This window comes from Suncus etruscus, chromosome 15, assembly GCF_024139225.1.
Source record: "Suncus etruscus isolate mSunEtr1 chromosome 15, mSunEtr1.pri.cur, whole genome shotgun sequence".
Taxonomy (NCBI): Eukaryota; Metazoa; Chordata; class Mammalia; order Eulipotyphla; family Soricidae; genus Suncus; species Suncus etruscus.
The window spans coordinates 26110895-26135400 of record NC_064862.1 but is presented as its reverse complement, the minus strand read 5'-3'; positions in this window follow the sequence as shown (position 1 = coordinate 26135400).

Below are 24506 nucleotides of genomic sequence, written 5' to 3'. Positions count from 1 at the left end.
CCCAAATGCCAGCTGTTCCCCTGCGTCTGTTTGTGCCATGCCAGTCTCATCCTCCTTTCCCAAAGCAGAAGACTTGTGGGGCTCTGACCTGCATCCTACCTCCAGCAGATATGCCATAGCCTCAGACAGGTGTCTCTTACCCCTTGAGGTTGGGCCATAGGGAGGCAAAGGCCCTCCAAGAAACTAGAGGAGATCTGGCAACTGTCTCATTGCTCACATGGTGTCCCCAAACTCCCTCACTCACGATTTGGAGAGGATTAATGCCTGGCATGGAGAACTCAGTCTCTGGGTTAACAATGGCCCCTGCCAGTCTTTGAGACTCTCTCCCATGCTTGAGTGAAGTGGGAGTTCTTTAATGGATAGATGATGGCCCATCATTGGGGAGATGGCCCATCTGGACCAAAGGCAGAAGACCAGGAGATCAGCGACACCTAAGGTGCCTCTGTTTCCCTTTTTAGCTAGTCTGGGAGTTAAGGATCAGCTAAGACCCTGACACTTCCAGGAGATCTTCCTGGGGTTTCATTCAGTGTGAATGAACTCACAACCCTCAACTAGATGTCTGAATACACATGGAAGGGAACAGGTGTGGAAAGAATGAAAGTAGGAGTAATGACATTTTTGAAAACTCAATCTTTTGGTTAAAAAATATGACTATCTCATAGCTGTTCTTTATTTTATTCCTTAATTATTATGCCAGAGTTCTTGCTGTCAGGGAACAGAAACTTCCCTTCCCTCTTCCTCTTTCATAGACACAAATCATTCATGCACATGCTTACACATGCTCACATATATGCACACACATACATGCATGCTCATGAATATGCACTCACTAACATATATGTAAACTCTCACATATGCACACATTCACACACACACACACACACACACACACACACACACACACACACACACACACACACACACGAGCGCGCGCTCCAAACTCTCCAGGAACCTCTCTCTCTGCTTACAGTCAACTCCAGGGCAGAAGCTGACAAGGGTCTCAGGTAGAACCTGTCTTGCTTGGAGAAACTTCGCTTCTGTTCTTCCAGCCTTTCAAGGGATTGGTTGAGACCCACCCAGATTCTCATGGCTGATCTTCTTTCCTTAAGGCAAGCGATTATAGATAATATCCACATTCACAAAAACACCTTCCTAGCAACACCTAGATTAATGCTTCACCAAGAACTCAGGTTAGCCAAGCCCACATGTTGAACTCATCACCGCAGCCAACAGAATCCATACTCCTCGCCCCTCCCTGCCAGCCCTTTGGGGTGAGTCAGACACGTGCATTCCAGCACAGGCATGTGGGAAAAATGCTTTAGGGATTCAGGAAGAAGATGACACCCCCATATCCACCGCCTGCTGAGCGTGATGCTCGACTAAGAGGCACCAAACATCAATACTGGTAGGACAAGAGCAGGGCAGGAGGGTGGGCAAGGTTGGTATTCAGTGCTTGTGGATTAATCAGTTTTAGGGGTCCACTCGCTTAAGGTGGAATTTTTCTCTAGCACTGGACGAGGAAACTGACCTTGCTTATTTCTAGTTCCTGAAACTCTCAGGGAATTGACCTCAGCAGAGTGAAGCCTCAAGGGCCAATCCCTCTATCAACACACCGGCTCCTTATCGTAAGCATCTATGCTGATGTCCTACCTGAATCCTCACTGCCTGCACCACCCCCAAATCCTCCCCATTTCACCCAATAATGGAGCCTTTTTGTCCTTCATTCATTTCTCAGATAATGCCTTAATAGGTGCCCAGTGGTCTCAATAAATGCACCAAAAGCACTAACCTGGCCCAACGACACGCTCTTTGGCCTCAAATCTTTTGCAGGATCTTCCAATCAATGATGATCTTCTTTATTGTCCCCCAATGTTTTGAGGGGAGCACACTTCCTTAAGCACCTTTGGCAGTCCAGAGAAGAGGCTCTTGTGCTTAAATAGCCTTCCTCTCATCTTCTCCTTGGCCTCTGTGAATGAGCCATCTCGGGCTGTCCAATAAACACATTGCTGGGAAGGTCACGGCGACCTGTAGGCACTTCCTCCCTGCCAAGGAGAGGCTCATCCATCAGTGAACCCACTCACTGTGGAATGTGAGTGCTTTGCCCTGCTTTGAGCTCTCCCTTTCGTCCTCTCCTGGGACCTGCATTTCTCCAGTAGCTCCCTTTGCAAATGAAAGGCTGGCTTGGGGTTGGAGTCCGTGTGCATAAGTTCCTTTTAGCGGAATTCATTTCCTTCAATGGAGAGAGAAGCAGGTGCCAACACACATGAACAGTGGCTCAGCTACTTGTGTTGGGCTGCACCAAGAAAAGCATTGCAGCATGGGAGGGGGGTGGGGCACACTTAGCTTTTCTGATGGAGGTGATGGAGGTGAGGGGCCACTTGGTCTCCAGAGCCAAGAAGAGGAATGCAATCTGCCTCAGGTCACAAAGAAAGCGTGGAGATCTAAAGCTAGCAAGTGCTCCTCTAGCATCATTCTTCTTTCTCTTTGACACCCTCACCATTCTGCCATTGCTTTTTATTTGAAAAACAGATTTCTATTTGTTTTATGCCTCCCTCCCATAAATGTTTGCTTCTTCTGTTTCTTCTTGCTATCTTTTTGCTTCTGGGAAACCTCCTCCAGGTTTAGGAAGATTCTGCTCTTTGTCCATCATGATCACCTCAATTGGGGGGGGGGGGGACATGGGACACTCACATAGGGGTTAATCTCCCCTTCCAGTAGTCCTGTATATTCTGGGGGGGGGCACAACTTGGGTACATAATTTACCTGGACATGATCCGTGCCCACAGGCTCTATATCAAATCCCTTTTCAGCATGACACTCTGCATTTTTGAGCATGTATGGTAAAAAATTCAGCAAGCTTTGGGGGTGACTGACCTTGTGTCCAGCCCCACTGTTAGGCCTGGGTGCCCCTACCCGTACCACCACTGGAAGGATATATGTTGCTTTTGCAGAGTTGCATTCTTCTTCTGGTATTTAGGAAATTTAGTGGTTTTTCCAATTCACATGCCCTCATTACTCTGTTTCTTGAAGTAAACATACAGGTTCCAGCCTCTGGACTTGTTTAATTTTGTAGGGTTTGAGGCGTCACATGAATAGCACTGCAACTTGGGACCACCTAAGGCCTCCTTTGGAAGAGAAGGAATGATGATCACTGGGGGAAATCTTGAGAACTCTGGACATCCCTTCTGACATGAATAGCAATTGTGGAGGTTATTTTGTTAAGAAAACATATATAAACATGAATTCTCATAGACCCTGCAGCTTATCAAACCATTCTCTATCAGGGCACAGAAAGGTTGGTAGTGTGTATATGAAACAGATATCCCTGGGGCCAGAACTATAGTCCAGTAGGTAGGATATAATTAAGTCATGGAATTTTCCTGTATATGGTTGAACATGAAGTAAGTTATGCTGAGTGAAATAAGTCAGTCTTTGATGTGGTCAACCTGGGTTCAATCCCCAACATCCCATATGACCCTTAGAAACCACTAGAAGTAATTCTAGAGTCCAGAGCCAGGGGTAACCCTTAAACACTGCTGTGTGAGGCCCAAAAAAACTAAAAAAAAATAAAATAAAACCCACAAAGAAACAAAAGATGTTTCTATCATCCAGGAGATACCATTATTATTATTATTATTATTATTATTCCATCACATAAATAAGGGCTGAGAGACTCAACAAAGTAGAGTCATAAGGCCCCAGTAAAGAAGCTAGAAGAGATTAAACTCTGATCCCTAGAATGTCTCTGACCACTTCTGTTGTGGTGTATTGATGGTCTATCTAAGATTCTTGGTCTTGGCCTAGTTTGACTTGGATGGTAAGATTTCTTTCTTAGGGCTAGGGAATGACAGACTGTAAGGAAAGGAAGGAACTGAGATTCACCAGTGGTTCAATTGGTACTAAAATATTAGATGCCAAAAACTCAGCCAGCAATAATTTTGTAAATCACCACCATTCTTAAATGCAATTTAAATTAAAAAATAAACCAGCTATACCACTCCTAGAGATATGCCCTAGGAACACAAAAACACAATACAAAAATGCCTTCTACACACCTATATTCATTGCAGAGCTATTTACAATAGCAAGAATCTGGAAACAACCCAGATGTCCGACAGCAGATGAGTGGCTAAAGAAACTGGCACATATACACAATGGAATACTATGCAGCAGTCAGGAAAAATAAAGTCATGAAAATTTCCTATTATGGATGAACATGAAATAACTTATGCTGAGTGAAATAAGTCAGAGTGAGGGAGACAGACACAGAATAGTCTTACTCATCTGTGGGATTTAAGAAAAATAAAAGACGTTATTCTAATAACGCCCAGAGACAATAGAGATGAGGGCTGAAAGGACCAGCCCACGATACGAAGCTTACCACAAAGAGTGGTGAGTTCATTTAGAGAAATAACTACACTAACATCTACCACAACAATGTTACTGAGTGAGAGAAGTAGAATGTCTGTCTTGAATATAGGCAGGAGTTGGGGGAGGAGGGAAATGGGGGGCATTGGTGGTGGGAAGGTTGCACAGGTGAAGGGAGGTGTTCTTTTTTATAACTAAAACACAACTACAAACATGTTTGTAATCATGGTGCTTAAATAAATATATTATTAAATAAAACTCAATACAAAAAAATTTTTTAAATGAACCTAACTTGTGAGCAGACTCTTATTTGAGACTCTTCACTCTTCTCTGGAGTCTTTCCCAGAGCACTTTACAGGCTGCAGGGATGGAAGTGAAACATTCCTTGACTATGGTCATTGGTGAGGATGTGTGATATGGGCCATGGCTCTGCACATTGCTGGAGCTGACTAGAAGTGCAGCAGTGGCCAAGAGTGTGGCATGCTCAAGAAGGACCTAGAAGTTTCTCCCCTAAGTCTGTCTTGAATCTATTGGGGATGGAGCCCCCTGGCACTCTGGGCTGAGAAAAGGACTGGAGTGGAGATGTGGGAGACAAAAATAAGGCAGGCAGAAGAAACATAGGGGCATTCTTTGGTCAAGAGTCATGGACATTTAGTGTTGGAGAGGGGAGGTAACCTTTTACTTAGAACTCGAAGACTCAACACTAATCATAATGGATATTTTTGTTATTGTTGTTTTGAGACTATACTCAGTGATACTCAGGGGTTTACTCCTGGCTGCATACTCAGAGACTACTCCTGGTGGGCTCAGAAAACTATATGTGATGTCAGGAATCAAACTTGGATCAGCCACATACAAGGTTTACAAGACTTACTTGCTGTACTATCTCCCCTAGCCTCTAGTGATTAGTACATTTAAATTAAAAAAGAGTCTGCTACAGAGATGGGTGGGGAGAGAAGTGAAATTTGGCATTCTTGGTGGAGGGACCCTGAAACTGATGACAGATTTGAGAGTGGGACATTGAAGACCCTAAATTCTGATGAACAGTGTAATAAGTCATAGGGGGGGCAAATAAAAATAAAAATAGTGTAAGGGAAAAAAAAGCAAAAGAGAAGGAAAGACAAATAAAGAATGATACCTGTGAGGGGTGGGGGATAGAGAGGTGCACTGCTGGCTACCTCTGTCCCCTTCTTCCCCTCCTTTCTCAGAGGGGTGGCCTGACATCTTAATAACAGCATTTTATTTAGTACTGAAGGATTACTCCTGTCTCTGCACTCAGGAATCAGTCCTGGTGGTTTTCTAGGAACCTTATTGGGATACTAGGGATTGTCTTTTAGTATGTAAAGAATTCAAAGGTCCTGAAAGGGACAACTGTAGTCTAGAAGGGGTAGCAGGTGGGTTGCAGGAATGAGCAAATGGGGTTCCTGTTTCTTCCTTCTCTACCTGAAGCTTTAAGGATCTCTATGGTAGTGAAAGGCCTATCCCCAAAGTCTTAGGTATAGATAAAGACACAAACTAGAGCATCTTCCTCTCCTATGTCTTTAACTCCTCCTTTCCCACCACACCCCACCTCACCCTAAATTTTGGCTACTAGACAAAAAAGGTACAGAATTAACAAATACCAAGAGAGGGCATAGAAAAGAAGGGGGGATGAATTCTCATGTTAGCCTATAATTTTGGGGATTCATCACAGTGGGGACAGAGTGGCCATTAGAAGGGTTTCAGAGAGTCTTCCTAGTAATAACAGAGCTGAAAGTCACCCCCCAGAAGCCATCTTCAAGCATCATAGCCTGAGCCAAGGCCACCCCTGGACCTAGTCATCTGGATCTTCTCTGTGGTTGGCTCCCAACTGCTTAGCTGAACTAGTGTTTTGTTTGTTTGTTTGTTTGTTTTTTACCAATGTGGCTGTGATATTGGGGGTGGTTTCCATCCCTGGTGGGGTGTGAGCTCTCAGCTTTGTCCCCATGTGATCTTGTGTAAGATAAAAATAAAAGTCCACGAGTTGGGTGAGACCACGCCAGGCACCATGTTTCTAACCCCTTCGGTGGACATGATGAAGCAGGGTAGTGGTGGAGAAATAATACCAAGCCAGTCAAAAGATTCATTGGAGTTAGCCTGCTTTTCATTCATGGCTTCTCTCTGCCATGTGCTGTCTCTGCCATGTGCTTTCTCTCTGGTATCCCAAGCCAGACTCTTTTCTTTATTCAAACCAACTCTCAAAACCAGGTGGGGGAAGGTTAAGTCAGATACAAAAGCAACAATCCTGTGGGTTTTTACATCTCAAAAGAAGAAGTTAGGGTAAAGAAAATTGGGGGAAAGGTTCACCTACAATCCTGAGGGCTCTTACCTTATAAGTGTATTTTTTCTCTCTGCAATATACAGATACCTGTAGCTTCTAACTCACTGTCTCCTAGTAATGAACAAATGCATGAAGACATGAGAAGGGCTTCTCAGACTTCCTTCCATATTTGCAAATTATGTTGAACTGCCCACATGTACACCATGAGATACAATGACTTGAGTCCATTCCATACGGCAGTGGAGGGACTCAAGGAACCTGTGATATTCTGGGGACTAGAAGGAGGGTCCAAGAATGCTGGATTCCATTTTTAGGGAATCATGAATCCAACCACGAATGGATCATGGTCCCAGATGTTGACCAAGTCTGCTGGTCCAGCTTGATTTCATTAGTCAATCCCCCCACTCAAGATCTCCCAGACAGATCAAAGAAAACTCTTCCGTGTACAGTTTGACATTGCTCAAGAGGCCACGGGTAGTTCCAACAAGAAACAAAATTCCAATCTCCTGATTCGCTCCAGAGAAGGGACAGAGAGGATTCAGGCCTTTTCATACAAGGATTAAGGATCATCATGGTTCCTCAAATTGGGAAGCTGGTAGACTGTCCACAAAAAGCTCAGGCACATCTGGGAATTTTAAGGATGAGAGAGGTCCTGGGTGAGATTGGTGGGGGTGGTGGGTGCAGGGGAAGACATGGAATGTCCATGGGAAATTGTAGAAGACCATTAACTTGTTTATAGCTCTGGGATGAGTTTAATAGGATTATAGGAAGAAAGAATAGAAACAAAGCCATCATGTAGAAGTCAAATGCATAAAGGCAGGGAGAAAACTGATTTTTGAGGCTTTAGGGGACTGACTGAAGGAAAACCGTGTTGAGTTTCTGCTTCCTCATCTCTAAAGGGGTGATCCCCAAAACTAAAGAAGAATTTCCATACACATTTCAGGGCTCTTTGAAGAGGGAGGTTTCTATAGTGGAGTCTGAGATTCCCCATGTACCAATGTGACCTTCCACCTTTGTCCCCCCACCCCCTCCAAGGCTGCTTAAGGAGAAAGTGGCTCACGGGGTCAGGAGGAAGCAAAAGGTCCCTTTGGGAGAGAATAGATCTTAGTTCCTCTGTCCATTAGGTCGAGTCTGAAGCCTTCCCTTCCACCTCATTAAAAACCTTCCTAAAAAGAGAATGAGACCAGTTTCTTAGTAGTTGGCTTATCTGTTGCTTTTTCTTTCTTTTTGTCCTTTACTCTTTACTGCTGCCTGGAATGAGACTAAAATTGCAGCCATCTGGCACCAACTCAGACTACGCAAACATCCAAGGAAAGATGGCAAAACTCTAGTTTAAAAGAACCCTCGTCTCCTGGGAAGGTGCTTTGGAAAAGCCACAGATTAACTCTGAACTTCTTACCTTTGGGTTTACATGTGAAAGGGAAATGTGTGTCTATGTTGCTGGGGCTGTTCCTTTGATTTTTAATTTTTTTGATTTTTCAGTGGCTTTGTAGTCACACTCAGTGGTGCTCAGGGTCTACTTCTATTTTGGATCTTCTGGGGTTCCTGGGAAGGATGGATGAGAAGGTGGGTGAGAAGTCAGGAAATCAACTGGTGGTAGGGGATAGAACCCAGGGCCTAAATGGCATTAGTTCAGAATTCTGTTTCAGGGCCAGAGCAATAGTACAGTATGAAGGGCATTTGCTTGGCATGCGTTTGACCCAACTTTGATCCCTGGATTCCATATGGGCCTTCGAGTTCACCAAGTGAAATCCTGAGTGCAGAGCCAGGAGTAACCCCTGAGTACTGCTGGCTGTGTCCCCTCCCCCCCCAATTCTACGATGGGGTCGGAGAGTTAGCATAGAGGTAGGACTTTTGCCCTCATGCAGAAGGACGGTGGTTCAAATCCAGGCATCCTATATGGTCTCCTGAGCCTTCCAGGGGCAATTTCTTTTTTTGTTTGTTTGTTTTTTGGGCCACACCCGTTTGATGCTCAGGGGTTACTCCTGGCTAAGTGCTCAGAAATTGCCCCTGGCTTGGGGGGACCATATGGGACTCCGGGGGATCAAACCGAGGTCCTTCCTTGGCTAGCGCTTACCTCTAGTGCCACCTCACTAGCCCCAGGAGCAATTTCTGAGCAGAGAGCCAGGAGTAACCCCTGATGACAGCTAGGTGTGACCCAAAAACCAAATAAATAAATAAATAAATTCTACTATAATAAAACTTGTTATTTAATTATTTGTAAAAGTTTATTGTTAATAAGAATGATAATTCAAAGTTATGGGTTTGTTTTGGGGGGTGGGTAGAGAGATTTGGCCTTACCTGGGAGCACTCAGGGCTCAATGCTTTATAATCATTCCTGGTGGTGCTTAGGGTACCAGATCTGGAGCCAGGGTTTGAATGGAGATTGGACACATGCAAGGTAAGTGCCCTGAGTCTTGTACTACTACTCTGGGCCCCAGAGTCATGGGGTTTTGAAAATTAGAGGAATGAGGAAAAGAATTTCTGGAGTTTCACTGGATGTTGCATCTTATTATGTGTGGATAGTAGAAATACAAAGATCAGGCTTATTTTACCAAAATTATTTATATAGTTATAAGTATAGAACATATAGTATATTTATTAATATACTTATATAAATGTATATAATTTATATACAATACATCATACATAGTAAATATTTATAATATGTATGCCTATTAATTAAAATAAAAATTCAGGTTACTTCTGTGTAACTTTGGGTCAAAGAACTCACACACACACACATTTTCTTAATCAGAAAAAGGCTTTCTGTTTCATAGAGAAAACAGCAGGACATGGGAGAAATTCAGAGACAGAAAAAGAGGGAGGAAATAGAACAAAGTTCTAAAGTTGTACTCCTTGAAAAGTTTAATAAATAAATTTATAAGTAACCTAAGGGTGTGAGTGGAAAAACAGCTTCATTTTAATATTTCATTTATTAAGATTTTCTGCTTGGTTGCTTTATCATGTGGACTGGATTCCCGATTCCTGCTCTCTGGGTGACCTTGCTCAACTCCTCAATAACTCACAAGCTTCTTTCCCACTTGTGGAAAGAGAATCATGAAACCAGCTGAGATGTAAAGTCAGGGTGGCCCCTAACCTTTCTGGAAGCACAGCCAGACTACAATTCCCAGCGTTCCTTGTAGCTGATGAGTCACATGAGTAAACTCAGTCAATAGGATGCGAGTAGAACTATACACAGTCCTGAGCCCCAAGCATGACCCTCTAGTCTAGGGGTTTTTATTTTCTTTCAGTCCATAAACAAAAATTACTAGTTCAACAACAGAATTAAGTTCACCTAGCTACCATCTTCATTGGAGAAATTTGGAGACCAGAGGTTAATTTGCCATTCTGTTGCTTTGTTTGTTTGGGGGCCACACATAGCTACACTCAGGGATTACTCTTGACTCTGCACTCAGAAGTTACTTCTTGAAGGATTGAGGGACTATATAGGATGCCAAGGATCAAACCCAGGTTAGCTGCGTGCAAAGTAAACGCCCAACCCAATATGCAATCTCTCTGGCCCTAATGCATCTTTCTGGAACCTTCCTAGAAATGCCTTCAGTTCTCCAGAGCAATGAAGTAGACTAAGTTAGTGACCCGCTGAATGATAGCTCTGAAAATACAGTGGGTTCTTGGGTAAAATCCCACTACTCTCTTACCATTTAAAGAGAGAGTACTGGTACATAAGACTGGGAATGATCAGGGAGAGTATTCATAAGAAATGTAGAGTCCCAGGCCCCACCTCAGTGCTGCTGGATCTGAATCTGCACCTGAACAAGAGACCAGCTCTTGAGCCTCATATTTGAGAAGAGCAGCCCTTGGACCAGCTTCAACCATGAGGCAGAATGCTACCCTTCTTTCCTTATGTGCCTGTGGTAGGCAGCAATAATAATCACAGTGTCAGTGCTATTTTCTTTAAGCTCTGACCCATTCACAGATCAACTCTACCATCTATGCATGCACCAGCCCTGTAGAAGACCACTGTGGCCTCGTATGTCTACCCACCTACATTCTGCTCAAGTTCAAACCTAGTAAGAGGCATGTGTACCATTGGCTCTAAAAATGTGTGCCATGAATCACCCCTCCCCTGGCAGCATATTCATTAGGCGCTCTACCCACTCCTACCAATCCAGAAAACATTTACAAGGCAGCCTAGTACCTCTTCTAGCTGTTGAGTTTGGCCAGTTGGCAGTCCCTACTGGAACATTGAAGTGTAGGAATCCCATGTAGTCCTGGAGGAACCTAGCTGAGGGACACGTGGATTCAAACTCTCCACAGACTGAACACTCAACAATTGCATGCAGAGGAGATGATGGCGGGAAGGGAGGGGTGAACCAGGGAAATGGTGGTGAGGGACTGGCTGGACCCACAGGGCTCCACAGGCAGCAATAATGATTATAAATAGCATCCTTTTGACGGCCTTTTGATGTCGTGACCAAGGCCAGGTAGAAAAATCTTCCCTCCCCGCCTCCCCCCTCGAATCACCTCCCCCTCATTATTCAATAAAGATTCTAGCCCTGGTCGCTGTGGGAGCATTTGTTTCCCATTAGAATACCTTTGGCGATTTCAGTGTGTTATGCTAGATAATTGCTTTAATAACAAACCGAGGAAAGACTTTTGAACATTTTAGGAAGCAATTTTTTTTTTCTCCAGTGAAAACCTAACAGACACTGACAGAGGATTTAGGGATTCGTCAGAGTACGGGGGGAAGGCAAGGGGAAGCATGGCAAGTTTGGGGTGAGTAAGCCTATGAATGTGAGTTGAGAGACTGAGGCTTTATCCTCCCAGTAAGAACTTGAGCTAAGAATGGCCTTCCTGGGGCCAGAGCAATAGCACAGTGGTAGGAGTTTGTCTTGCACGCTACCAACACGGGGTGGACCCAGGTTCAATCCCCGCCATTTCCTATGATCCACTGAACCTGCCAGGAGCGATTTCTGAGCATAGAGTTTGAGCACCCCTGGATGTGACCCAAAACAAAACAAAAAAAGACCTTTTGGACTTGAGTGATGGCACATTGGGTTTTCTTTGCATGCAGCTGACACAGGTTCAATCTCTGGGATTCCATTTGATCCCTTGAGCACTGCCAGGAATGATCCCTGCTTGCAGAATCAGGAACACTCTCCTAGCATGACCAGGTGTAGCCCCAAACCAAACTAAAACCCTAAAAGCTGATTTCCTGAGCCGAAGAACTAGTACAGTGGGGAAGCTGCTTGTTTGCCTCATACAGGATCAATCCAGGCTTTGATCCTCAGCATCCCAGATGATACCCTGAACCCCACAAATAGCAATCCTTGAGCCAGAATAAGACCAAGGAATAAGCCTTCAGCACCACTGGGGTATAACCTCAATCCCCCCCCCCCGAAAAAAAAAGAGAAAATAACAGCCTTCTTACTGGTGTGCAGAGAGAGAGCTTCCGCACACGGGCTAGTGGGGCTTTGAGAGGAAGGAATGCCTTTGGGCATGAAGTCTCCATGGAATCTTTCCATTGTCTGTGAAGAGCCCAGAGGCTCTGTCTGCAAGTAATTCATTAAAAAGTGCTAAGTGGCCTGACAGGGGGAAGATTACAATGGTATTTGTTCTGAGGCAAGAGTGCTAAGGGCTTGCTTAATGGACTTTGTCTGATTTAATTGCCTTCACAACACTCTGTCAGGTAAAAAAAAATCAATAGTGGGAAGCGTTTATTTTGCTAGCTGCTTCATGCTTTACTCCAGTCTGAGCCTTTTACAGCTGCTAATGTGCGTGAACATCTCAGCATGGCTAATGGGAGTGTGTTGTGTGTGTGTGTGTGTGTGTGTGTTTTAATTATTATTATTGTTTGGAAAGCAAGCAAACTGAGGCAGAGAGCCAAGGCTGAAGGTCAGTCAGGTGGGGCAATAGAAGGAGAAGACAGCCCTAAATTGCTGGGCCTGGGTCTCCAGCATCTTTGCTGAGGGTCAATATTGACTGTGCCATGTCCAAATCTGCAGATGCCTTCCCTTTGGCCTTTGTGGTAAAAACACAACCAGCTGGGGCAGGAGCAAAAGCAAAGTGGGGTAAGGGATTTGCCTTGCATGCGGCTGACCTGGGCTGGATCCCAGGCATCCCATATGGTGCCCCGAGTCTGCCAGGAGTAAGTTCTGAGAGTAGAGTCAGGAGTAACCCCTGAGCGCCACCAGATTTGATCCAAAAACTAAATAAACAAATATGACTAGCATTCAGTCTTTCTAAGGTTCTAGGGGCCTAGTGCTGTGTTTCAGCCATGGTGTCATTAAGAGTTCCAGGGTGAGCAGGACCATTAGGCTGATGCCAAATCTTGTCGGAAACTTGCATTCAGAGTTGTGGCAAAGTTCTGCCAAGTGGTGCTGTGGTGCTCTGAACTCGGCCAGGAAGAAGGTGGTCAGATTGGGACTGTGTCATGGGATGCGGGTGATGGGTAAAGGGTAATATGTGATCTCAAGGGTGGCATTGTCTCTCCAGGCCTCTCTGGAAAAATCCATGAGCATGGCATCTCATCTTTTCTTCCAAGCCCAGTGGCATGGAGACAGCTAGACTAACATTTCTTTCCCTCTATGGCTCCATCTGATTGTTCTTGTGTCTTTCCTATACTAGTCCCCTGTTATGCCCCCCACATTGGTACAATGTCATCTATGGTCCCTTGGACTGTTCTGAGAGCTTGCACAAGGCTGAGCTAGCTGCAAAGAGTTTATTTTGCTGCTTGGTACCAAGAACATCTATGGTTTGCCATAGGTGGGGGTACAGAAAGGAAAAGAGTGCATTCAAGATGAATGAAGAAGAAAGGACTTCAGGTATAGGGTGCTCACAGCAGTAGGTGGGAAAGAGATGTCGGGATCCATATGCATGTGTTGGATCTTGGGGTGAAATTTATTCTTGCTTCTGTTCTAATAATTGCTTCTTTTGTCCATTCCGCTGAGCAGTAATGCTCAGTATCTCCCATGCAGTGTGGGTCTCTGCACACAACACATGGGATGACAGTCAAAGGCACTTGACCCAACATTTTATAAGATTCCAGATCCTTCTATTTGAAACCTTGGTCTATTTAAAGAATAATGTGACCTGAGCATAACATTGAAGCTCAAGGCCTTTCCAGAAGGAAGGGTTTGGGGGAGCCACAGTCCTACATATCCTCTTTCTTGAGGTCCCTCCACAGAAAGGTGCAGATGCATATAGGACCTGTGCCATGCTTCTGTAACCATGTCTGATGTCTTCTTTGGGGTCTATCCTTGATTTGCCCCACCAGGGTTTCACCCCATAATTCAGCCTGAGGGCAGGATTAGTGTGCTTTGATGAAGAATGTGGGAGTGGGTGGTCTCAGGGTCTCTGTAAACTGCCACCAGCCTACAATCAGGTTTGTTGTAGCCTGTGATATCTGGCAACAATTGAGTCTTTTCAAAAAGAGAAACTGGCTTCCCATGATGCCCTACCTTTGGGAGAGACAAGAGGGGGCCAGGGTCTACAGTTACTGTTGTAGAGACTCAGGATCATGCCCAGAGCCACCAAGAAAAATTGGGACTTTATTGACTTGGCAGGGACTCAGAAAAAATGGATGAGAAAAGATGGAAGAGTGAAGCTTCAATGTGTGTGTGTTTATTAGCCAAAGTTCTTAAAATAAATGAATGATATAAATGATATATGGATGATAGATAAATAGGTGAATTCAGAGATGGAAGGATAAACAGATGAATGAATGGACATATGGATGGATGGATGGATGGATGGGTAGGTCAGTGTGTGAAGGGATGGTGATGAATGGATAGGTGGGTGTGTGGGTGAGTGGGTAGATGGATGGATGGTGGATTGTCAGATGGATGGATGGATGAATGGATAAATGGATGAATGAGTTAGTGAGTGGGTGGGTGGGTAGATGGATGGATGGTGGATTGTCAGATGAATGGATGAATGGATAAATGGATGGGTAGGTGAGTGGGTGGATGGTAGATGGAGAGATAAATGGATAATTAGATAAATGGATAGATGAATGGATGGCTGGCTGGGTGGATGGATGAATAGGTGGGTGGATAGATATATAGATGATGGATAGAAGCATGGGTTGTGGGTAGATAGATGAATGAATGAATGAAAAGATGGATGGACAAATGATGGCTAGAAACATGGGTGGTGGGTGGGTGGATGGGTAGGTAGATGGTTAACAATTAAAGAGATGAGGACTAGGATAGGATTTGGCTCACATAATCTGGTGTCTGGTTACCATGCTATAAGCTTTTCAAAATCTGAATGTCCAAGAGAACAGTTGATATCATCCATAAAACATTTAAGAACAGAGTGCAAGCATCAAGGGCATAAGTCTGATTCTATTCCCTGGGTCCATAAACCAGAAGCTCAGATTGGGAAACCTCTGGCTAATCCCCTGCTCTGAATTTCAAGGAGACAAACAACACACTTACAGCAAAAGAAGGATGGTGGATGTCCCAGGCCTTTAGGAAAGACACAAGCTCAGGAAAGTTTGGCCCCTGGCCTTAGGTCTCCCGCTAGGCATCTGTCTCCTTCTTGTCCCAGAGACTTGGAGTTAATCAAGATACACAAACAGGTGACCCAAGATTGAACTAGTCTGGCAAGAGAGACTACAAGGAAGAAACCAGCCAAGAGCTGAATGCATTCCAACAAAGGAGGGTATTTCTTGGGCACAGGCCAGCAAGGCACCAACTCCGCCAGGCCCTGAAGTGGAGGAGGAAGGAGAGAAAAGGCTGGACTTATTGTTTGATCTCAAAGACTAGAAGAAACCAAGCTATTTGTAGTTGTGTCTGGGAGCTATGTGAAAACTCTTCGTGTTGAATTATAGACAACAGCATGGCAATGCACTCCCCATGGCTGCCTGGCTGTCAAGCAGATTCCAGAAGATGCTATCTGGAAGGTGCAGGGCTGAGTATAAATATGTCTGAGGTCAGGACCCAACACAAAGTTTGAACTTTTGGGGGCCAGAGTGTCTTTATCCAGGGATAGTGTAGAAGCTGTGGTTCTGAGTGTTGAGTCATCTGACAATCACAGGGGGTTGGTAACTAGGAGTCAGTGTTGATGCAAGGAAAGAGGTCCAGATTAGCACCCACAAATCTGCTGACAGGGAGAGCTTCTAGCATTGCTTGCTTAGGGCTCCATGCAGGAAACTAAGAGCCAACCACCAAGAAGTCTGGTTATGTGTGATTCCGATGATGATGATGCATTGTTGTATTTCATGGTCAAGGGATAATTAGTAGGAAGTCCTGATAAAAGGTAAATTTGATGCAGAAATTTCAGGTTGGGGGCTGGAGGCGAGTACCACGTTTGATCGCTGGTATTGCATCTGGGCCTCTGAACATTGGTAAATGCAGCTCTCAAAGCCTATATATTAACCTTGAAACCAGCAGTACTATATCCTATAAGCCAGGGGTGGTGAACACGCGGCTCTCGAGCCGCATGCGGCTCCCGGCCAAAATGAATGTGGTTCTTTGCCTCTTATTCTTTTGTATACAAACTTTGCCAAGTTTGGATTTTGTTCTGCTGCTTCTGAGGAGGGACCTCTGAGGTCAGAGATCTCTGAGCCCGGAGTCCCGCCCCCAGGCTGCGTCATCCCGTCTCCCATCCCTTGGAAACAACTGCACGGGCAAGCGAGCGTGGGGGGGGGGGGGCGACCCGTGTGTCACATGTTGTGTCACATCTTACTGTTAGTTCTTAGTGTGGAGGACGCAGCACACCCTCACCATCACTGCAGGATTTTGACCCTCACTCAAAATGGCAAAATACAATATGTGTTTAACGTATTATTGTTAAAATTATATGCTTTTGTGTGTTTGTCTGTTTGACAGGTCACTGCGTGGTGTGGCTCTCTCTCAGTTTAAAATGTTGGCTCTTTGTGTCGAACTTGTTCGGCACCCCTGCTATAAGCAATACCATATCCTTGAACTTCTCATTGAACCACCAGTCCCATTGGCTGAAACTTACTGAGCAGGTGCGCACCACCCTCACCACACACACACACTCAACAAAATAAAAGACAAGTCTTGAAGGAAACTGATCCCCCATTTGTGAGAGATCCAACTTGCTTCCAAAAGATTCCAGCTGATCTTATTGACTCTTGCTCACACTTCCTGTAGAAAGCTTCTAGAATCTTCTGATAGACCTCTTAGATCCCAATGGCATATCTATCACATCTTTTTCCGCTCACAACTCAAATTCTACCACAATTATGTAGTGAAATATAAAAACAGGTTCTCATAAATTGGCACTTCGAAACTCAGAGCTATCTAGTTCAGCCTGAGTGTGTGTGTGTGTGTGTGTGTGTGTGTGTGTGTGTGTGTGTGTGTGTGTGTGTGTGTGTGGACCATGGGGCTCAGAGACTGATCTACAGACCAGAGACTCTGCCTTATGCCTTCTTAGTCAGCCTTAGTGATCAACTTTGTTATCTTTCTCCAGATTAAGAGACCGAGTCCTGATGGAGAGACAGATGGCAGCAAAAGCTTTCCTGAGGAGCTGCACAAAAGAACCAGGCAGGTGTGATGAGAATCCAGAAGAAGCTGAGGTGCAGTAGCCCCACTGTGGGAAAGACTCACCCAGTGGAAAAGTTCACTTGTTCCTCTTCTCCCCTTCCATACCCAGGATATCTAAACTAACTTCCCACTTCCCACTGTCCACAGGACTTGCATGCACCTTCTAACTTCCACTGCCTCAGTGAGTTCTTAAACTCTATTGCTGACCACTTTTTCTTAGGGTTTCATCCAGGTATTGGGGAGTGGGGTGGTCCCAGAAAAGCCCTAGCCACTCTCTTTTCTGACATAGTCAATGAATAAATGAATGGGGAGACAGAATGAAGCTCAGGAACAGGCCCTCCTCTGAGCACAGCTCAGATCCATGCTATTGCCTTGCAGGTGGAAGGTGGGAAGCAGATAACAAAGTAGAGAATTTTCAAACAACGTGGTCATAAAATGATGGAGTAACTTGCAAAAGGTGAAGTTAGCTGAATGACATCATCTTAGGCTGCCCTTGGGGCCCTGTTGTGGGTGGGTTGGGTTTACCTAGTGGAGGGTTTACCTAGAGGAGCCAGATCAAGAAGCGTTCCCCCAAGAAAACATGTTGAGACCTGCTCAAACATCAAACTTTCCCTTTAATTAAGGTTATAGAAGAATAGGTGTTGGCTGTCAAAATATCAGAAATGTAGATAAGCAGAAAGAAAAGCAATCACGACATTCCCAATACTTTGTAATACATTCAGATGCATGATTTATAGGATTCCATTTGGCACTTTTTAACCTTTCGAGATGGAATTGTACCAGAAGTATTAGCTTGTAGTCTACTTTTTTAGTTGGCTCATCTTCTAGGGACATTCTTGAAAGGGTCTTGGGGGATGAAGAGGAGTCATCCCTTAAGCTAGCATGCTAAAAGTTTATGTGTCTGACAGAGAGGGGGTGGGGGGTATCATAAAGACAGAAGTACACAGGACAATTTGCCAGACATGAGTTGCTTTGCAAGAGTCAGCTGGAAAGGAAGGGCTAGAAAATGCAACTAGACAGAGAGATTGGAGAATGACCTGGAGGTCCCTGCATGCTCTAAGATGTGCAGCTTTGTCCCATGGGTGAGTCAATATTTCTTCAAGCCATCAGTGGGGATTGGTGAAGGTTGGAGAAGCTGGAAAAACAGCTCATACAAACTCGGAGGACTTGCTTCTCTTTTATTCTTTCTCCCTTTTTCTAAATGATTTTCATGCAAGGTCTCAGCCCTGTAACTATTCTTTAACCTTGTGACTGTTCTAGAACCTCTAGAACCTCACCATCTCCTTTGTGCAAAAGGGGAAGAAGCCCAAGCTCGAAACCTTCCCCACCAACTTGGCAACTGGAGAACAAGTATCTTTCTTGGACCGATTTCTATCACTGGACAACTTATCCAATGACTGTGGACCCCCTGTTGTCTGCCTGGGGTGGCACTAGGTCCCCTTCAATAGCAAAAGTGAGTGACATATTCTAAAATTGTCTGTCTTGACAGTGGGTGCGTGAAAGTTCTGATGCACTTTGCCTTTAGACTGTGTTAGGAGATGGATTTGTGTCGTCTTCAAATTTCTAATCAAAAATGCTAACCTCCATCACCGAGAATGTGGCTCTATTTACCATGAGTGTCTTTATTTTTATTTAAGCACCATGATTACAATCATGTTTTTAGTTGGGTTTCAGTTATAAAAAAAATATATCCCCTCTTCATCAGTGTAACCTTCCCACCACCAATGCCCCCCTCCCCATATCCGTCCTCCCCCATGCCCTACCTGTATTCCTTGTATTAGAAACAGGCATTCTGTTTTCACACTCACTGCCATTGTCACGATAGCTGTTAGTGTAGTTATTTCTGTAACTGCACTCACCACTCTTTGTGGTACAATGAGTGTCTTTAAAGAGGTAAGTTAGGATGAAGTCCAAGGCTGTGTGGTCAATGTCCTTATAAGTAGAACAATGTTCTTAAAACAAACAAACAAATAAATAAATAAAGAAGAAAGCCAGTTTGGGATCAGAGCTGTGACTGGTGGGAAAGTGAAGCTATACAGGTATAAGATATTGGGTATTATCATCTGGTCCCTCCCCCCCAAAAAAGAAAACCATTGTGAGCAGGAATGAAGACACCCCCCCCCATGAACACAGGAATAAGGTGGTCACATGCATACCATGGAGAGAGGCCTCAGAAGAGGTTATGCCTGCTCAGGCTTCAATTCCTGACTTCCAACCTCCAGCACAATGTAATGAAATTAATATTAAACCTGCATGGTCTGTGATGCTCTGCTATTGTTATGCTAGCAAGCAAATATGGAAAATACACATATTAACATGACAACGACAAGCACCTGAAAATGACTTATGGTAAGTAATCTTTTCTTTATGTTTGGTTTTGTTTTGGAGTTACACTCAATGGGGCTCAGGATTCAGTGCTGAAATCTAACCTGGGTCAGCAACATGCAAGGAAAGTGCCCTACCCACTGTATCATTACTCTAGCTCCCCCAAATAGGAGGATAAATCAATTTATTTTTATTTTTATTTTTTTGGTTTTTTTTGGGAGGGTTTGATCACACCTGGTGACACTCAGGGGTTACTCCTGTCTCTGCACTCAGAAATCACTCCTTGTTTGGGGGGACCTATGGGATGCTGGGGGATCGAACCCCAGTTCATTTTAGGCTAGCACAGGCAAAGCAGACACCTTACTGCTTGCGCCACAGCTCTGGCCCCTTATTTTTATTTACATTATTTTTGCCTTTTATTTGGGGCCCACATTTGGCAATGTATGAGGCCTTTGAGCTCAGGGGTCATTCCGGGCATTACTTTTGCCAAGAATTGAACCTGGGCCTCATGCATGCCAAACATGAGTTTAACCCCCTTGAGCCAAGTAGTCAGTCCTGATGGCTAATATTCATGGTGGAAAGAGGATCAAACTGAAGGCCTGAAAGCCATGCACATAATCCCCACACCCCCAGCACAGTTCTTGAGGGCAACCATGGAAAAATGAAGTTGGTGGAATGCCTCAGAGGTGTGGAAAGCTTCGAATGAGTTTAACATAAGAGGCTTATAACATCTGATCTCAGCCGCTAGACAGCTGATACTTTCCAGACACAGCCAAAGGTGTTAGAGTTAAAAATCCATCCGTATGAGCAATAACTATCGAGGGTGAGGGTGAGGAGGAGAAGGAGGGCTTGTATTCTGTTAGAGAGAGACGAAATTTATCCTGTCATTTGGGAAAAGGTGCAGGATTTTCCTTGAGGAGCTAACAAGTAGGCTTACCTTAGATCCAGCAGCCCTAGGTGTCTGACTAGCTGACCAAAGACTACACAAAAGACAAAAAGACAAAAAAGATGGTCTAGCCATACCATGCCATGCTTAGGGCAATGCTATTTGCAACTGCTAGGCCCTGTCTGTTGATAGAAGAGATGGCTGGGACTTGCTTACTCAGAAGGAAGCTACTTAATCTAAAGCCTCAATGTGCACAGTAGGACAGAAGAACTCTAAGAAAGGAGACAGGCTGGAATGAATTGGTCAGACTGTGTCTTCCAAGGTTGTGAAACTGCTAAATGAACTTGAAGATATTTCAGAACTAGGCCTATAGACACTGAGAAATAAAGCTCTTTATTTCTCTTTCTTCTTTCTTTCTTTCTTTCTTTCTTTCTTTCTTTCTTTCTTTCTTTCTTTCTTTCTTTCTTTCTTTCTTTCTTTCTTTCTTTCTTTCTTTCTTTCTTTCTTTCTTTCTTTCTTTCTTTCTTTCTTTCTTTCTTTCTTTCTTTCTTTCTTTCTTTCTTTCTTTCTTTCTTTCTTTCTTTCTTATTTCCTTCTTTCAAAATAAAGCTCTTTAAGGAAACAGGGTGAGGGGGGTGAACAAAGGTCTGGGGTGGGAGAAATATTAAAGCAGGCGATGGTTTAATTTGTAAATAAAAAGAAACCTCTCTTGGGCCCTGAAGTGATAGTACAGAGGATAGGACATTTACCTTGCATATGGTTAATCCAAGTTTCATTTCTGGCATCTCATATGGTTTTCTGAGGATACCAGGAGTGATTTCTGAGCACAAAACCAGGAGTAACACCTGAGCCTTTGGTTTATAGGAGTGCCACCACCCAAAAAAAGAAAAAAAAGGGGCCGGCAAGGTGGTGCTAGAGGTAAGGTGTCTGTCTGCCTTGCAAGAACTAGCCAAGGAAGGACTGCGGTTCAATCCCCTGGTGTCCCATATGGTCCCCCCAAGCCAGGGGCAATTTCTGAGCACTTAGCCAGGAGTAACCCCTGAGCATCAAATAGGTGTGGCCCGAAAAACAAACAAAACAAAACAAAACAAAAAAAAGCTCTGTCCCTCCTGTGTTAGGGCCAGAAATAATAGGAAAGAGAGGCTGCCAAAGATGGCAGGAGCTGGGAATTTGGTAAACAGTTTTTTCAGCAATTCAGCAGTGACCATCTAGCAATATCAATCTGGTAGGGGTGCAGCAGAGTCTCCTAGTTTCTCGCCCAACACTTCAGCTTGGGGCTTCATATACCCCTGGTCCCACTGTCATCCTGTGGCAGTTTACAAGGGGCAGGCCTTTGGTAGCTGGCATCTTCACCCTTAATGAACAATAGGCCTATGGCTGATCATAAATCATATGAGTCCTTATTTCCTTATAGCCCTACACACACACACACACACACACACACACACACCTTGTCCACCTGCCCAGCTTCAGCTATTTCCACTGCATTGTCTGTGGAGTGGTCCCAAACCCCCCAGAATACAGCCATTCCTTCCCTGGAACTACCTCCTTTAATTAGACTAATCTCATAGCTCCCCAATTTTAGGTTATCCCAAACTCATCCCCGTAACAACAGCGAGAAACATGTGTGATAAGATATTCTGGGCATAATAGCTCCAACAGGTTGACAGAGAAAATGAAGTATCCCAGGCCGGTCTTTGTGAGAATATCATGGCATTATTTTATGAGTGGAAGACAGAGTCCAAGAAGGTAGGAGATGGCCCCTAGGAGATTGTTCCCCAGCTTGTTTATTAGCCACAGGGCCTCTTCTCCCTCTATCAAATAGGAATTTGGGGATGAGGCCTTGACCTGCTATTTTCACTGCTACTTTCATAGTCAGGTGTATACCAGGGTTCATTCACTAGCTACTGAATAAGTGCATGGATGAGTGAATGAATGAATGAATGTGAAAAGAAATGAATGCATGCACCCTTGAAGGGTCAATGACAGCTACTGAATATGTGTGTAAATAAATAAACAAACAAATGCTTGTGTGAAGGAACAAATGCATGCATGGTACACGCACACATGAAGGGACAAATTAATGCACTCGTGGGTGAAGGTCTAGTCATAGAGTGTGCGAACCATTGAGTGCACACTTGCACGGTGACCAGTATCCAACATGCCTCTCCTTGTGTCTGTGCCAGCATCCCTCCACACCTCAGTGTGATCAGAGCAGAACAGATATCCTCTAGGACACTTAAGAAATATAAATAACCTTAGACCTGTCCTATCTCAGGTCCTCTCCCATCCACCCCCTGAGAGGGCTCTAGTGAACTCTAGTTATTTCATGTAGTGCCTGAGTACTTAACCTACTCAGTTTCTGATGTGGGAGTCTGGGCAGTTCAAAGGGCGGGGTACAGATGATACCCAGAAATGAAATAAGGGGGAACCTCCAAAGAATCTCAGTTTTCCTCTGTGGTTTCAACGTGACAGATTCCAGGGGTTCAAAAACCACAGGAATCTCACTGGCCCAGCCTTCACAGGGGGTCATACCTGTTTGCTGAGTCTTTCTTCCTGTTCACACCTATCTCCTTGCCACACACATCCCTACACTCCTCCCTCCTTCTTTCACTCACAGGTTGACACCGACACTCTGGAGCTGTGTATAAAGGAGTGAGTGACAGGTTCCGAACTCTGGTCTCTGCCTCTGGCTCTTCCCACACCTCATACCTCAGAGGCTTAGCACAAGTGCTGAGGAGATGGGTGACATGCCTCTCTGATCTGAATCTGTCCCCCAGATGATGATGTTGAAGCATGTATGTTTTGTTCTGCTCCCCTGGTCCCTGTACACATGTGACTTGAGTTTGGAAGAGACTGTGGGACTATCTCGTATGAATCTAAAGGGTGAGCAGTTGAGGCTACCCTCCAACTGTTAGTTTTAGAGTGAATATGGAACTTAGAGCTGGCCAATTAAATGAAAGAGGAAGCTTGGTGAGCTAAGATGGTCTGCTCTCCAGTGGGAATGATGTGGGGGGATTTGGGTGGGGGGCGAGAATAAAAGTCAAATTCTTCTAAAATGGTGATGCAGCACCTATGTTTCCTTCCTGATATTTGAGAGTACTGTACTTTGAAGCTGCTGAAGCTCTTTTGTTCCCATGAGGCATGGATGGCAACACAGTTAGCTAATATCATTAAGGATAGTTAAGCAAAATGTGAATTCAGATCCTTAGTGACCCTGATGACAGCGCCTCCCGCTGGTCTTTCTTGGGAACAAGGTCTACATGCAGCCTTTGAGTAAGACACTATTGGATTGGAGCTGTCTCTATTACAGCCCAAAGTTTCCATAAACAGAGTCATGCATAAAACATTTGTTCCTGTGCATTCTGGGTTGGGATTTGGACTAACACTGAGAAACTCACAGAGCTTGCACAACTGATTATGGTGCCCCTTGGGTAGACGAAGAAAAAAAAAGAGAATTAACAAGGTCATTAAACTGATCCCTCTCTTGAACCCTCTCTGAAGATAGCACAGCCATCATACCCGAGGTGCCCTGCAGTGACAGTGCTCATCTGTGAACTTGACTATGCTATATGTTTGCAGACTCTGGAAGTGGGATTATTTTGTCTATTCCAGAAAAGAGATCAAACTATGGTACTGGGTCTTCCTCTGCTGGAGCTCAGAGACCCTAGAGAAAGGAAGATACATGGAAATCTATGGCACAAGCTGCACCCCTAAGGAAGAGATGAGATTAATTAACATAAATACCTTGTCTCTCTTCTGCAAATGGCCAAGACCCACCCAGATCTGACGCCACCTAAGCCGGAAGCCACTGGAGAGCTGGCTTTGCTCCCCAAAGGTTCGCTCCCCGACCTCTCCTCTGCTCATCTATCTCTTCCCCTGCCCTTTTCTTGGATAGGGACCATTGTTCCTTGCTTGTTCCTGTACAACAGGGGTCTCAAACTTTCAGCCAGCGGGCCATTTGCAGCCCTCCATACAACATTTTGTGGCCCACGGCCGACCTTCAAATATCGCAGTATTCGCGATTATTCGCTTACCAAATAATCGCAATAAAAATCGCATTAGTAAGAAAAAATAGCATTAAACATTCGCATACCCCAGCAGGTCCATTCGGGGTATGCAAGTGTTTAATGCGATTTTTTGCAAT